This window comes from Bos grunniens, chromosome 19 (genome assembly GCF_055505025.1).
Source record: "Bos grunniens cultivar Pamir isolate PY7600 chromosome 19, Bosgru_T2T1.0, whole genome shotgun sequence".
In the NCBI taxonomy this organism is placed as follows: domain Eukaryota; kingdom Metazoa; phylum Chordata; class Mammalia; order Artiodactyla; family Bovidae; genus Bos; species Bos grunniens.
Window position 1 is genome coordinate 13,961,387 of NC_141183.1, and position 16,389 is coordinate 13,977,775.

The 16,389-nt window shown below is 43.0% G+C and overlaps 1 protein-coding gene and 1 long non-coding RNA gene across 3 annotated transcripts in view; one reads left to right on the top strand and one right to left on the bottom strand.

Annotated features, from left to right (window-relative positions):
• The window catches only part of PITPNC1 (phosphatidylinositol transfer protein cytoplasmic 1), a 274,714-nt gene that overhangs the window by 30,883 nt on the left and 227,442 nt on the right, over positions 1-16,389 (top strand). The window lies entirely within an intron of this gene.
• LOC147351331 (uncharacterized) lies at positions 1,977-15,783 on the bottom strand. 2 transcript variants are annotated; one of them, XR_015147405.1, is made up of 3 exons: positions 15,571-15,699; positions 5,649-5,763; positions 1,977-2,204 (listed from the first exon to the last, which is right to left on the bottom strand). It is a non-coding gene; the product is annotated as an uncharacterized LOC147351331 (long non-coding RNA). The 2 variants fall into 2 exon arrangements; XR_015147404.1 differs by lacking the exon at positions 1,977-2,204 and having other exon boundaries at positions 5,485-5,763; positions 15,571-15,783.

Sequence of the window (16,389 nt, forward strand, 5' to 3'; positions counted from 1 at the left end):
AATTCCGGGCGTTGGTGATGGACAGGGAGGCCTGGCGTGCTGCAATTCATGGGGTCACAAGGAGTCGGACACGACTGAGCTACTGAGCTGAGCTGAACTGATTACCTTATAGACAGTTGTAAAGCCCCCCATACCTATTTTGCACCCTCATGGACTGTAGCCTGTCAGGCTCCTCTGTCCATGGAATTCTCCAAGAATACTGGAGTGGGTAGCCATTCCCTTCTCCAGGGATCTTCCCAACCCAGGGATCGAACCCAGGTCTCCAGCATTGCAGGCGGATTCTTTACTGTCTGAGCCACCAAGGGAAGCCCATACCTATTTTTATTAGAGACTAAATTTCTAACTTGTTCAATTGGTTTGTTTATGGCAGCGCTGCTCTGCTGTTCCTAGGAGAAGACAATTTTACATTTAAATGGAATATTCTAACTTTGCCTAGTAAGTAATGACCTAGAAATTACAATGCAGGGAAATGGGATTTCAGTGTTTCATGAAAAAAAGTTCCTATCACTAGAGCATCACGTTTTTCATTCTTTGGCTAGGTAGGCAGATTTCTGCATGTTCTGTGAAAAAGTCTTGCTGGAGGAGGAGGAAGCAAAAATGAAAGACATTAGCAACTGGGGATGGCAGTCATTTTGGGGACTCTACTTAATATAAGCATGATGAAAATGAATGCCTTTGACCAGAGAAAACAGGCATGACTGATGCCCTGGGTTGTGTTCGGAGGTCTATCAGCCTGTGGGAACTTCATGCTACTTGGCTCTAGCTTGGCATTACTGAGTAACCCGTTCTTTTTATGCCAGCTGATCAGTAAGGAGCAGAGGACAGCACCTCTTTGCCCAGATTAACACTAGATTGATGTCAGTGAATTTAAGCAGAGACTTTACTGTGGCTTGTAACCACGAGTAAAACCTTGCTTTGAGGAAGAAGGAGAAAAGGAGAGGAAAAAGGTGGAAACAAGAAAGTTGTCAGGGTCTTCCCGTGTGGCTTAGCCTCCATGCTCCCAGTGCACGGCGCCTGGGTTCGATCCCTGGTCGGGGAAGTCCTATGCCGTAACTGAGAGTTTGTGTGCACAGCTGAAGATTCCACATGTCACAACTAAGATCTGGTGTAGCCAAATAAACAAATAAAAATAAATAATATTTTTTAAAAAGAAAGATGGCAACAGGAGGTGGGAAAAGACAGGCAGCAGGTGCAAAGGGTGAGGGAGAAGATAGCTACGTGTGGTGGAGAAGTAGACGCTTCTCCAACTTGGTCAGTCAGCTCTGCTTCACTGGCACAGATTCTAGAAGTTTCCTAATTCTTAGAGCGTAGATGGGGTGTATTTCCTAGGAAAGACAGATTTATATCCAGCAAACATCATCTCAAGTTGCCGTGCCAGACTCGTGGAGCCTTCTCTGCGTCCTTGTCTCAAGTTTTGTGGATTCAGTACATGTTTTAGAGCTAAGAGTGAAGTCAGTCTTTCATCCTTATTTGGAATACTTTCTAGTTTTGACATTAAATATGGGATCAGGAGAATTCTGAGAAAGGGAAGACCCTCTTTTTTCCTGCATTACAGAGTCAATGGATTCATTAAAAAAAAAAAAAAAAATCCTTTTATACCAGAATGATCCACCTCTGGCTGTACATAAAGCACAAAGTTATCGGAGGCCTTTTTTCCCTTTGTGCTCTGAGCGCTTGACATCAGTCTGCCTTTGATCCCCAAGGGGGTAGCAGGAAAGCAATGCTTTTCACATTGGAGCTATAAAAAGGCTCTCCGTGGAAAGGAATATATTTTATTGATCAGTGATCAGTGAGTCTTTTTTAATGGCATGCTTTGTTTTAAATGCGATTTGAAAACCTTCAAAGGAAGATTCTCAGGAATTATTAAGTCACGGCCTGTCAGCACGCCTCTGAATGCAGCCAGAAGCAATGGAGCAAAAAAAATCTCAATGTGTAGCCAGATTTCTAAATTCCTGGAGACCCACGACATGAATCCGTTCGATTTTCTACTTGTGTTTTTATTCCCATTGCATTTCCTGACATTTAATATATTTTCTCCCCAGAGAAGCACTTAGTGCCTTAATATTCAGACATATTTTCCAATATTTCTTCTAATCAAATCAGTAGTCCTCGGGGGTTCCCTGTTAGTCCAGTGGTTAAGACTCTGCTTCCAATGCAGGGGGTATGGGTTCAATCCCTGGTGGGGGAGCTAGGATCACACGTGCCTGTGGAGAAAAAAATCGGTAATCCTTCACTTACATAGTCTGTATGTAGTCGAAGGAAGATCAGAACTGCCTCATGTGGGTGCCCATTCTTATCCCAATGATGAGAATTTTATCATCCATGAATAATGCATTATCCATGATGTTAACTAGAACATACTCAGCTCCAGTCTCTTTGGCTGGGGCTCTTTTAAGGTCTTTCTGGATACAAAGGGGAAGACGGCACTTTGGGAGACCTCTGCACACCCCTCCTTGGCTTCTCCCCTTCCAGGCAGGTTGAGCATGGGCTTTCTTCTTTATGGCACTGTGAAGACTTGGCAGGTGGCAAAAGAACTGTTAGTTTTCCCCCTGTGTTGGATACAGTCACACATACAGCCTGTATGTAGGATCGAAAGCCTTTTTATCTTGGTGCCAAAGACTTGGGAAAAGAGGATGGTAGCTTTCAAAATCCGTTTATGTTATTCCTAACCTCTTTGTGTAGTGTGATATTAGGGGGAAAACCAGCTTGCTCTAACAGATGACACCTTATCCAGGTTATGGCAGTTCTTAAATCGCCTTAAGTGAAGTCCCAGTCTTTTTGTGACCTTAGAGAAGCTATCTTAATCTTCCTGTGCCTTAGTTTCTCTACTGCCTTGAAATGTGGCAAAGTTACACTGTCCATTGATCTAGTCAGTATTTATCAAGGTCTGGAAATACAGAGGTGAGTGAGCCAGCAAATTTTTCCTTGATGGGAATCATAGTCTAGTAGGGCCAAGGCAATTAGAGACCTTTCAGAGATAATATCGAGTGGTGAATTCCACATATCGATGATACACGAGGCCAACAGGAAATGACCTCAAATTGTAGTTAAGATTCACAGGATAAGAGATGAGCTTAATATCTGTGAACGCTTGGAACCCAGAAAGGTGAGCTGGTGTAACTTGCAGGAAGTATGACTCACTTGTGAATGTAATGAAGAAGGCTTAAAGAAAATCATCTGAAGAAAGGCTGTACCGATAATGCTTCGAAAGGCAGAGAAAAAAAACAAAACGGCATGTCCCCTGGCCTGTCCTGGGAAGAGAGGAGCTCATAGACCTTTGACATTGTCCAGCTACCATTACATAGAGTTGGGAGGAGAAAACAAAATAAGGGGATTTCTCTGGAGGTCCAATGGTTAAGCGTCCACACTTCCAGTAGAGAGAGTGAGGGTTCTATCCCTGGTCGGGGAACTAAGAGCCTGCACTCCATGTGGTGAGGCCAAAACAAACAAACAAAACAAAAAATAAGGCTTCAGATATAGACTGAGTTTAAATCCCAATTCTGCCACTTCTTACTAGGTGCTTGACCTTGGACAAGTCACTTCAACCTCTGAGCTTCAGTGTGCTCATCTTTAAAAGTGGGCACAGGGAACTTGACTTGGTACTCTTTAATGACTTATGTGGGAAAATAATCTTACCAAGAGTTGATACATGTATAACTGATTCACTTCGCTGTACACTTGAAACTAACACCACATTGTAAATCAACTATACTTCAATAAAATTTTTTAAAAATTAAAAAGAAATTTCAAAACGGTGGGCTGAGACAAGGAACTGTATTCATTATCTTGTAATAACCTATAATGGAAAAAATCTGAAAAAGAATATATATCTATAAAAGAATATGTGTATATATACATATACATATATATATATGTATATATAATGGAATCACTTTTCTGTGCACCTGTAATTAACACCTGAACACTGTAAATCAACTCTGCTTCCATAATAAACACAAATAAATAAATATAAATTAAAAAGTGGACTGAGAAAGAGTGGTCGTGTAGACGCGCCTCAATGCCTGCTGTGTCCTGAGCACTTAGTAAATGTGAGCTCTGCTCTAAGGAATGAAGCTCTGATTTGAACTCGGCAGCTCTGTCTTAATTCTGTTGCTCCCAAGACTTCAGCATCCTTGCCTTTTTTTTCAAGTGAGAAAGAATACAAAGAAGAGCTGCGTTTTAATTGTTTTACTGCTCAACTGCTAACTGTTTTGATAGATTGAACAAAGTCCATTGATTCTTCATGGAGGAGAGCCTGCTGGAGAGTGTGAGTCAGCGTCTGTGTTATTAACTTGTTCAGAAGCTTTTTGTGGCAGATTGATTTAAAAGCCCCCAACAACATGGGAGGATTTTATTTAATAGAAATATTGTCAGAACGGCATTGAGATTTTGAGTTTGGCTTTCGAATCAAGCAATACAAGTTGAATATAGGTCTTTCTTCTGACAGATTGAAGAACCATGATGGATTGCGGAAATACTCTCCATCATCTTGTAGGGCTTTGCCTGGGGGAGGTAATATTCCCCTGGAGCACCCTGACCCCCAATTAGCAGGCACGACTTTCTTTTCTAAAGGTGAGGATATGGGTTTGATATAGAGAGCTGGTGAAATATGGTCACTAATACTTTCAACTTATAGGGTTATGTGGTTTACCTGCATTGAACAAGATGAGTGTGTGCCCCATTGTATCTCTGTGGGTTTCCATCCTGTGGTTCTGGGATTAAGGACAAGTGAAAGAAAGTTGTTAAACGAAGAATGTTTCCATCGTGCCTTCAAAAGCAGGCTCCAGATTGGTATCCTCCAGCCTGGAAGGAAGATATCGTCGGAGTCTCACATGCAGAGAGTCGCAATGTTCCTTCTTGAGTGTCTTTGTCCTTATTTGGACTCTGGGCTGAAACATCCGGATCAGTTTCACAGAAGAGGTTTTGGGTAGGTTCCTTGCAACCCTGAAAGTCACACTTCTCTGAAATTGGTTTTAACACCAATCCAAACCCCACTGGTGTTCCTGTTATGTTTTACAGCTATTTATATGGCCTTTAATAAATGATCTCTGGAGAGAAAGAAGGATCACTAGTTGTGATCATTGTTCAGGAGGACCAAGCCCTCAACTGGCCACAGCTTATTCAAAACCTGCATTGCTTCAGCAGAATTTCTGACATTAGGCAAACTTCTTCTTAAAGGGCCAGCAAATAACTTTTTTTTTTGGCTTTGCAGGCCACAAGGTCTCTGGCACAATCCTTCAGTGCTGCTGTCATAGCTCAAAAGTAGCCATAAACAGTAGGTGAGAGGGATGAGTGTGACTGTGTTTTAATAAAACTTTATTTACCAAATAGGCCATTGGCCTGCCACCCCTGATTCGCTGACATCTGCATAGATCATCATAAACTTCCTGTAACCTTGTGAGTGTGAAAATTACACTTTGGAGTAAAAAAACTCATTTGAATATAAATTTGTGTTTAGAGTTTCCTTATTGATGTATCACAGTGTTTTCTTACAACTTACTTAGTTTTTATTTAAACATTCCACATTCATTGCCTCAAAATTGGATTCCTCATTTTCATTGCTTGGTAAGGACACCCATGTTTGATAGGAAACAAATTAATTGATAATGTTGGAATTCCTATTCATGGTGAAGTTCACTTTTACTTGCCAGTGACGTTTTCCGCACCCTGTTCCGGGTTCCGGGTGTCTCTTCTTTGTAGCAAATGCAAGCATGGGGTCCACTCTGGAGGTGCCATACCGGACCACTCTCCTAGTCTTGATTCCTGCGGGGAGAAATTCTTCTGGTCATAGTTCACGTTAATATGTAAGGCTTTGTGGCACTGTGAGATCCTGGCTACAGTACTACTTTCCCACAATTTACAGTCTCTCACTATTAAAACCTCCGATTTCTCTCACAAGAGCATGTGAGCCAGGTTTGCCAGAGTTTCAAAGTCATCTTCTATTGCACGTGAACACTGGCTGCACCCGGAGCTTGGCTGTGAACTGATTATTCTCACCACGACCTGTTAACACAAATCCCATCACTCCCAAGGCTAAAAATATACCATATTTAACACTTGGAAGCCAAATTCCAAGCAAATATATAATCTGCTTTGATTGAATCCTTGTTGAAAATGTTCATGGTGGAGTCAAATGCTGACTTTTAAGGTGGAAGATTACCCCTGATGGCTCAGTTGGTAAAGAATCCGCCTGCAATACGGGAGACCCCAGTTCGATTCCTGGGTCCAGAAGATCCACTGGAGAAGGGATAGGCTACCCATTCCAGTATTCTTGGGCTTCCCTGGTGGCTCAGATGGTAAAGAATCCTCCTGCAATGCAGGAGACCTGGGTTCGATCCCTGGGTTGGGAAGATCCCCTGGGGAAGGGAACGGCTACCCACTCCAGTATTCTGGCCTGAAGAGTCCATGGGGTCGAAGAGTCAGACATGACTGAGTGACTTTCACTTAAGGTGGAAGATTGCATTCCTTCTGTGAGCAGGTAGATAGAAATCAATTCCCCCTTATCAATTGATGTAATCACAGAAACTGATAGATGCCTCAGCCTCAGCATCCAAAATCACACCAGTTCATCTTGTTTAAGAGTGTTTCCTCTCTCCCCAGAATTCCCTGGTGCTCCAGTGGTCAGGACTGGCTGCTTTCACTGCCATGGGCCCTAGTTCAATCCCTGGTTGGGGAACTTAAGATCCCACAAGTCACATGTTGCAGCCAAGATAAAAACAAAAAATGTGTGTTCTCCCTCATTTATGGCACAGAGCCACTGAGGATCAGGCTTCTATTTAAATCATGGTGCCATGTTAGAGGACTTAGGAATATTTAGTGTTTGTGTGTCCAGCTAGTGTTTGTGTAATATAAAAACATGCTTAGGAGATAAAGCTATTAATTCTAGTCATTTGTGAGTGATGGAATTATAGATGATTTTAAACTTCCTTCTTGTACAATTTTTCTGTTTTACAAATGTTCAATAAAGAATATGCATTACTCTAAGAAAAACAGTACAAAGGCTTTCAAAGTTTTTTTGACTGTGACCCCCAATAAGAAGTAAAATTTACATCCTAACTCAGTACAAGCATGCATTTATGTATACAATTAAAACAAGCATTTCATGAAGCATTCATTAACCTTTGTGCTACCTGTCCTTATTTCCTGGTGTTTTCAATTTTTTACTCTATTTTATTGACATAGAAAGAAAGAGTGCAGGCACTGACCAACTAAAATGACCTCATAAACCCCTGATGGGTAAATTGAAAAATACTGACTATTGTGCAATAGTGCCAGTCTTTTATTTCATGAGTCAGTAAAATTTCAAAAGAAATTTTGGCACTTGATGCAAGATCAACTTTTTATGTTGCAGAGTAAGGCTATTTAAAAAACTTCTGCTATTCTTTTCATTAATTTTTCATGTTAAAATTTGTTTTTTATGATTGGGGGAAATTTTCACATTGAAATATCCTTTATTTTATGGAAGTATGTTTGAACATGAAACGATTTCAGGATTTAAACAGTGAGTAAATTTAGCCTTATGAGAACAGACTACACTGGCTTTGTTTTTTTCCGTTTGGCATTGAACCTGTGCAAACTTGGTGACGCAAGAGCGCTTGAGAATCATTGAGGAATTATCAGTGCAGCCAAAAGAGTCCCACTTTGGAACACACAGTTGCAGCTCTGCATCCCCACTACTTGGGAGCAAATCACTTAACTTTTCTGATCTGAACCCCATTCTGCTCACCTGTAAAAGGAGTACCTTTCACAGGTGTAAAGATATGATTTATATAGAGTTTAAGATAGTTTCAGATGCAGGGGAGTTTATAAATGGTAACATCTCAGAACTTTTAACTCTTTCTGCTGCTCTGTACTATAAAAAAAACTTGGAAGGTTTAAAGACGTTCATTAGATGTTTCTATTTTATGATGAACTGCCTCTTTCACTATCATTAATATAAATAACACTTTTTTTTGTTTGTTTCCTGTCTTGTCTCACCCTCAAGCTTTACCCTTCTTACTATATTTTTTCCCATCTTTTAACCTCCTGTCAACCTCTTGATACCCTTATTCATGATGGGAACACGGCTCGTCTGGCAGTTTTAGGGGACAGTTAGAAAATATTCCTTGACAGTGCCATGAGCTTGCAGTTTTTAAGTTGTGGTTTTGGCTAGAGGGGACTTAGATGGTGAGCAGAATACTAAGACTAAGGGAAGGATGTGCTTAAAATAGATCTTGTGAGCCTTCTGTTTAATTACATGGTAATTTGTAAAACAGACTGGTTTCTGTGGCCTTGAATACTAATGCAGATTTGTCCCTTACTAATCTTAAAAGCATATATCCCGAGAAATGCATAATTCACACATTTTCACACATTTTATGTCTTCAAAGGCTCCACGTGAATCAGTCTGAAACCTTTTCTTCATTTATCTTTTAAAGTGGTGACTTTTTTTGGTCAAGGGGCTGTATGTTTATTTCATCAGCAATACCTATATTTAAAATGTCCTCTGTTTGGCTCAGATATTTTCAGTTTCTAAGTGGTACCAACCACACCCCTGTATTTCCCCAATGGATTAACCCTCCGGGAAAGTTCTAGCTGTCTGAAACTCTCAGGAAACAAGCTGGGTGTGCCTGATAAGGAAGGTTTAACAAAATCATGTACATTTTTCTAGAATATTTTCTATCATAATAGCTAACATTTTGCTGGGCTTTCTATGTTCTAGAAACTTTATTAAAGGCTTCCAGAACATCTCATTTAATCAGAAGAAAAAAATAAATACATTTCTGCCTTGATTGCTTGAGAGATCTGTTGTAAAGGTCAGCAGTTACAGTGTATCCTATGGATTTCAGTTCTGCCTTACTATTGTTCTCATTTAGCTTACCACTATTTACTGAGTAGTTATTATGTGTCAGTTACCACTCTGGGCACTAGGGATGTGCAACCACAAGTCACGGAATGCCTGGCACCACTAGAAACGTCCTGCCTTCTGCATGGGAGGACCCAGATAATAATGTTGTTGTTGTTCAGTTGCTAAGTTGTGTCCGACTTTTTGCTACCCCGTGGACTACAGCACACCAGGCTACTCTGTCTTCCACGATCTCCTGGAGTTTGCTCTGATTCATGTCCGTTGAATCGGTGACACTATCTAACCAACCATCTCATCCTCTGCCGCCCCCTTCTCCTTTTGCCTTCAAACTTTCCCAGCATCAGGGCCTGTTCCAGTGAGTTGGCTCTTTGGATGATAATGTATAAACATACAAATATAATGTCAGGTAGAGACTTTAAAAAGGCAGGATAAAGAAGCAAGGAGTGGGGATGGGAAAAGTGATGAGGAAGGCCTTTGATGAGATATCTGAGCAGAGACCTGCATGAATCACGGGAAGAAGCCTCGCAGATATTTGGCAAAAGAGCCAGTTGCTTCTGCACTAAATGGTTCTCCCTCTCCTGCTTTTTATAGTCTTCCTGTCTCCTCCTTGCTTGAGCCAGACCAACGGAAGCCAGATCTAGAGAGGAGACAGAACGGCAAGTGTGCAGTAGGGAAGGCAAAGGACTTAGCTCCAGCTGCGGAAGCAGGTCTGGACACACGGGTGACATCACATGCGAGTGTGGTGGCTGCTATGATCCACCAAGCTTGCAGGCAGGTGCAACATCAGAGGGCCAGCCAGCCCTGGGCAGTGGGACCACCTAGCTGCAGGAGAAGATGCTCCCAAAGAGGAGTCTGACGGCCAGCAGAACAGCACAGGCTGGGCGTGGGTGTTGTCAACGTGGGGCAGAGGGGCCAAGACCATAGGTGGCACTGCTACTGGGGCTCAGAACAGAAACTGGTTCTCCGAGGAGATGGAGCAGACCAAGGCAGAGGGCAGACCATACAGGGCTTTGGGGGTCTGGCCAGGAGTTTCGGATGTTGCCTTCTTACTGCGGGAGCCACTGAGAATTATAAACAGGGGAGTAACATAATTTGATTTCTGTCTCTGATGTGTGGAGGGCTTCCCTGGTGGCTCAGTGGTAAAGAATCTGTCTACAGTGCAGGAGACCCGGGTTCAGTCCCTGGGTTGGGAAAATGCCCTGGAGAAGGGAATGGCTACCCACTCCAATATTCTTACCTGGAGAATTCCACGGACCTAGGAGCCTGGTGGGCTACAGTCCATGGGGTTGCAAAGAGTCGGACACGACTAAGCAACTAACACTTTTCTGATGTGTGGAAAGTCAAGGCAAGAGGAGGAGTGGGGATAAAAGGGAACCAGGGATCCTTGGACTTCAGGGATGTTGAGGTTCAGGGATTCATGCTGATGGCCTTTCTGTAGAGGTGGGATACTCAGTTATCAAGGCTATTTAGTGATAGCCTTCTGTAGGGGTCCAGTAGTCTCCTCCAGATTCATGTTTGTCTGGATCCTCAGAATGTGACCTTATTTGGAAATAGGGGTTTTGCAGATGTAGTCAGTTAAGAAGTTAAGAACCTTGAGATGAAATCATTCTGGATATAGAATGACCGGTTTCCTTATAAGAAAAGAGGACGCAGACACAAAGATGGCCTTGTGAAAGTGGAGGCAGAAATTGGGGATATGAAGCCACAGGGATCTCCTGGGGCCACTGGAAGCTGGAAGAGGCAGGAAGGATTCTTCCCTGGGGCCTTCAGGGGGAGTGTAGCCCTGATGACACCTTGATTTTGGACTTCTACCTGCAGAGTCGTGAAAGAAAGTGAAAGTGAAAGTCGCTCACTTGTGTCCGACTCTTTGCAACCCCATGGACTATACAGTCCATGGAATTCTCCAGGCCAGAATACTGGAGTGGGAGCCTTTCCCTTCTGCAGGGGATCTTCCCAACCCAGGTCTCCCGCATTGCAGGCAGATTCTTTACCAGGTGAGCCACAAGGGAAGCAAGAGCCGTGAGACAGTAACATTTCTATTGCTTGAAGTGACATGGTTGGTAGTACTGTCTCATTGCTGCTACAGGAAACTAACGCGGTTCCTAAGAATCTTTGATCTCTTGGGAGGTTTCACTGGGAGAGAGAGAGAGTGGGAGTCTTACAGGAACATTAGCAGCTCTGTAAACCTCCCTTAACGTCAGGGAGGGTGGTATTACCAAGAACTTGAGTGAGCATTAGTAGCCCTGAGGAGGCAGGGCTGGTTGAATCAGTGAATGAAGGTGAGTGAATGAATAGGTCTGTCTGTGAATGAATAGGGTCTTGTCTGCCCTGGAGGTAATTAAATAGCCCCCGTCGTGATAATTATAAGCAGCCATGGACAGTGTGTGGGCGCTCCTTTGCTATGTACCTCCTAAGCTCCTGCAGGTTGAAATACCAGATTAATTAAAAATCTGTGTTAGAATATGGATGGGGAGACCGAGTTCCTGAGTGATGGCCTAAGTACCTCTCTAATGCATAGACTGTGTGGATTTTAGAATCTGGACCCTTAACATTGATTTTCTGAGCTGAGAGGTATTTTCCCTTCCTCCCTTTTAAATGTTTATTAGCTGAGTCAAGTTGGGAGAACTGGAGAAGCAATCCAGAAGTATAATTCTCTACCCCAGCAACAAAAAGCAGTCCCGCTGATGGTTTATTGCTACTATTTGTTTTTGTTTTGTTTTGTTCAGAGGTTGAAAGTGCTGAAAAAGGAGAGGAAACTCCAAGACACAAAGATTTGATTTTATTGTAATCCTGCCAGAGGCCTACCCCCTCTGCTCCTATAAATTTCTCTTGCCCGGTCCTGTAGAAAGTATACATGGACATCGATCAAACTTTTTTTTTTTTTCTTAATTAAACTAATGGACTGGCCTCTCTTCCATAAAACACGGATCCAAGTAGTGATGCCCTGGCCCGAGCATCAGCCTCTCCCAGGAAACCTGGCCCTTTGTCTTTGTGATATAAATTCCTGGTCCTGTCTGAACACACAGCAGGTCCTGAATGAGTGCTTCTTTAACTTAAACCGGGGCTGAAATGCAAAACTGGTTAGGCATGAATACCTGGACAGTGTCAGTTTCTATGTCAGTTTCTCTTCTGTGTAATTGATGAGCTTCCTAATGTTGATTAAAAAAAAAAAAAACAAACCAAGCACTGTATTTAGTTAATTAAAAAAATACAGACTAGGATTCAAAACAGCTGTGTTTGTTGTTGGCGTGGCCTTTATCCTCCTCATATTCATGTTATGTCACAACAGTACCGCATTGTAGAAACAAAAGTTTAGAAAGAATAAGGATGACTTTTCTCTCTCCAGTTACCAGTACAACCCACAGCCTCAGCTCATAGTATTTATTTAATTTTGTGTCTGGTAATAGGGCTCAGAGACAATTCTGTGAGGCAGATGTGTGAAGAGCTGATCCTTATGGAAGCTAATTTCTTGTAGAAATAAATATACTCTGAGGCCTCGGACAGAGAAGGCAATGGCACCCCACTCTAGTACTCTTGCCTGGAAAACCCCATGGATGGAGGAGCCTGGTAGGCTGCAGTCCATGGGGTTGCTAAGAGTTGGACACGACTGAGCGACTTCACTTTCACTTTTCACTTTCATGCATTGGAGAAGGAAATGGCAACCCACTCCAGTATTCTTGCCTGGAGAATCCCAGGGACGGGGGAGCCTGGTGGGCTGCCGTCTATGGGGTCGCCCAGAGTCGGAAACGACCTAAGCGACTTAGCAGCAGCAGCAGCAGAGGCCTTGGACAGACCATTATTCTAAGATGCTTCCCTTTTGAGTACATTTGAATATGTTCATGGGTTGTGTAGAGTTTTTTACATCCTGTTATCCAATTTATCACCTTTTGCCACATTTCTTGGTTGTAAGTATCCCAGTCAGTGTCAATGGTGAATAGAGAAAGAAGGTAAAGGGAAGAAGTAAAATAAACAGGGAAAAAACGAAACAAACAAGTAAGTAAAAAACACACACGCACACACACACAGCACTGAAAACCTCTTTCCCAGTAGGCAATACCTTTGAATGTAAAACTTATCAGGCAGGCTGGAGAAGAGGGATATATCTGCTTAAAATGAGAGCCGTCTGTAGGCTGTATTCAGGTTATCACAGGTCACCCGTAGCCTGGATGGCAGCCAAAGCTAGGGTGAGGCCAGTGAGACATGCCCCTGGGACCCCAAATTGAGGGGGAACCCCCCCAAACTCAATAATCATGATGAATAATATTTTTAATCTGATATATTGTAAAAACATCATTAATATAAAATATCCTATGCTGAATAAAATATCCAAATGTTGAGTGCAGGACCTGACCCTGCACTGGTGAACTCAAACTTATTCACCTCCCACTAACCGAGAGTAAGTTACCGAGAGCCGAAAAGGAAAAGTTTCTCCTTGCTCTAAGCCCGGCTTTGCTCTGGGTTTAAATTCTAGTTCCTTTAGGACCAGCTCTGTGACCTCAAGCTCAGGACTCGACGTCTCAGAGCTTCCTTTTGTAGGAAAAAAATAGCGCTTTCCTTTGCAGGACTTTGGCATGGCTTAAAGTTATACTTGTGAGGCTACTGGGTGCACGGTAGATGGCCATTAAACCATGGCTTGAAATAATTCATAGTTATTCACAGAGAATTCAGTTCTTCAGGCGACCCTAGTAGGTCCTGCCTCTTACACGAGTCTTTTACACATCTGTCAGGGTTAACACAGCTGTGCTTTCACTTCATAGGATGTCTCAGAGTGTAGCCCGGTGCCTGCGCTTTGAACGCTCATACATCCGTTCAACAGCTAAGTAACCAGTTTCCTGTTTAGTCATAGCTCTTTGCCTGGGCTGGGACATGGGCAGCAAGTTGATATCTCTGTACCTCCCTCTTATAGCAAGATAGCCTTCCAAAACCATCCAGAAGTTAGATTTGACAGCAGCTTTTTTTCTGGCTGCTCTGGGCCTGTGTGATTCTTCCACCAGGGATCAAAGCCACTTGCTCAGGTGTGGAAGTACAGAGTCTTAACCACTGGACCACCAGGAAAGTCTCATAGCAGCTTTCTATTTATTAAAACCTCCTCCATCATTGAGTCTCTCTTGAGCCCATTTCCACGCCTAGTGATTTATCTGGATAACGTATCCATGATCCTGAATGGCCTCTGATTTGCTCCACAGAGAAGAGGATATATTCCATAACATAGGACTGAAGCTAATATGGGGCAAGTGGAAATCACATGGGCAGGAAGGTTGGAGTGGGAATCTGGTTACTATCTGATACAAAACTGTAAAGCTCCCTCCCCCCATCCATTCTCTCCCACTGTCCCAGCCAGGTGTAAGCAACCATTTTTTCAGCCTTTCTTCTAATCTGATCGTAGCTGCAGAGATAACAAAGCAGAGCCCTCATTTCAGTTACTCTCCTCCTTAGTCCTAAGGATACAAAATGAGATGGGAGAACGACAGGAGAATGTCACTCAAAAAGCTTATCAGACTTTGGGGGTCTTAGTTATCATGAATGGGGATTCATCACTACACCCTGCTCTTCAGCGAGAGGCAGTTTGTGTGCTTTGGACTTAAGCTCTTCTTTTCCACTTAATTAGTTAATAGGAATTTATTGAGTTGGGCACAATATGATACAAAAAGCTAGGAGAATGGAATTTTTGCCCCTGAAGTGTCTATGATGTAGCTGGGGAGAATACATTATACTCCAGCTGAGCCTTTAGGCTTATATTCCTACTGTGTTTGTACATTCTCTCATTTCTGCTCTAGAAACATTGCTTGAATCCGGCCTCTTCCTCTTTCACCCTCTGGGCGTTTGCTCTTGCTTCAGGGCTGCCCATCCTCATTTACTACCCAGTCTATGGCAGAGCCCTGCCAAGCTCTTACAGGCGCCTTCAGACAAAGAAACTGTGCGCCCCATGTCCACTTATCAAAATATCCTTCCATATTGAGAACCGAGCAGGAAAAGTTAATAAAAAGCTCCACAACAATGACAAAACAAATACAGCTATATTATATACTATATATATATATATCCAATCTGTTCCTGTATCATTGTGCACCTTTGTAAACCCACCCAGCATGGTGGAGGGTGGGGCTTGTGGAGGTGGGGATGGTGTTTTCCATTACAAATAAGGCAGGGTGGTAAAACAAACAGCAACATTCTGTCTTTACCTACAATTTGGATTTTGTTTTCCCTCGTGGATTTTTTTTGGCTTTACTTTTGATTTCTGAAAAAGAAAATTGCATTAAAATAATATTCATCCGGATCGCTGAATTCTTTGGTGTCCCTGTAAATTTTGTACCTCATTCAGTCACCCTAAGCCTGGCTCTGGTCTGTTGCAAAAGCCCATGCCAACCTGTTAGGCACACAGCTGACAGTGACCTTCCCAATAGACCAACAACGATCATGTTACTTCCGCATTTGTTCCTGATTGTCTAAGAGGTGAAATCTGGCCCCATTGGCTTGGCTAGAAGCCCCTTCTGGTCTGCATGCATGCTCAGTCGTGTCCGACTCTTTGCCACCCGGTGGACTGTAGCCCGCCAGGTTCCTCTGTCCATGGGATCCTCCAGGCAAGAATACTGGAGTCGGTTGCCATGCCCTCCCCCAGGGGATCTTCCCCACCCAGGGATCAAACCCAGGTCTTCTACACTGCAGGCAAATTCTTTATCATCTGAGTCACCAGGGAAGTCTTGACAGTCTGGGTCCCCACTTACCCTGCCAGGGCATCTTCCACATCTGACCCTGTTCCTTCCTCACCACTCCGCTTCAGAACTACGTCTTTGTCCAGGCCATATCTTCTGTCAGAGTTGTACTCCTGGCCCCAGACTCATTCACCTTGGACGTCCCTGCTTAGCTCTTGAGTTCCACCTCCTGGCTGCACTGCCTTTTTGAGCTCCCTAAAGCAGGCTTACTTGCTCTGTTTTCCCATAGAAACCCGTTTGTTTCCACTCGATTTCTGTCCTGGCTGTTTCACTTACGATTCCACTGTGATTTATCTGTTTACCTGTGTCCCGGGTTACACTGCCAGCTCTCCTTGAGGAGAGCAGCCGGGCTTTTCATGTCAAATGAATAATGAATACAATTGGATACAGTGAAAGCAGTAACAAAAGCAGTAACAGCAACTATGAAATAATTCATGAAAAACAATAGCACAGTCAAGAGGCTCTGCTCTTAGCAGCCCTTAACGTCAGGCGATCCTGTGTTTCGAATGTCGGTTGTCATTAGCTAGCTTTGTGACACTAAATATTTTCATATTTTACTATGGAAACTTTCAAACAGAAACAAAAGTAGAGAGACCCCTCTGATGAACCCACATGGGCCCACCCCGCAACTACAGCAGTCAGCTTATAGCTAATCTAGTATCTGGTAATACCTCACCCTCCACTCCTATTCTTGGATTTTTTTTGTTTTAGAAGCAAATCCCAGATCACATATTATTTATTCCACATAGAATTACTTCAATAAGAACATTAAACTTTTAATTGAGTGCAAACTCAGTATCATCAACATGCAAGGAAGAGCTGCCAGTGGGT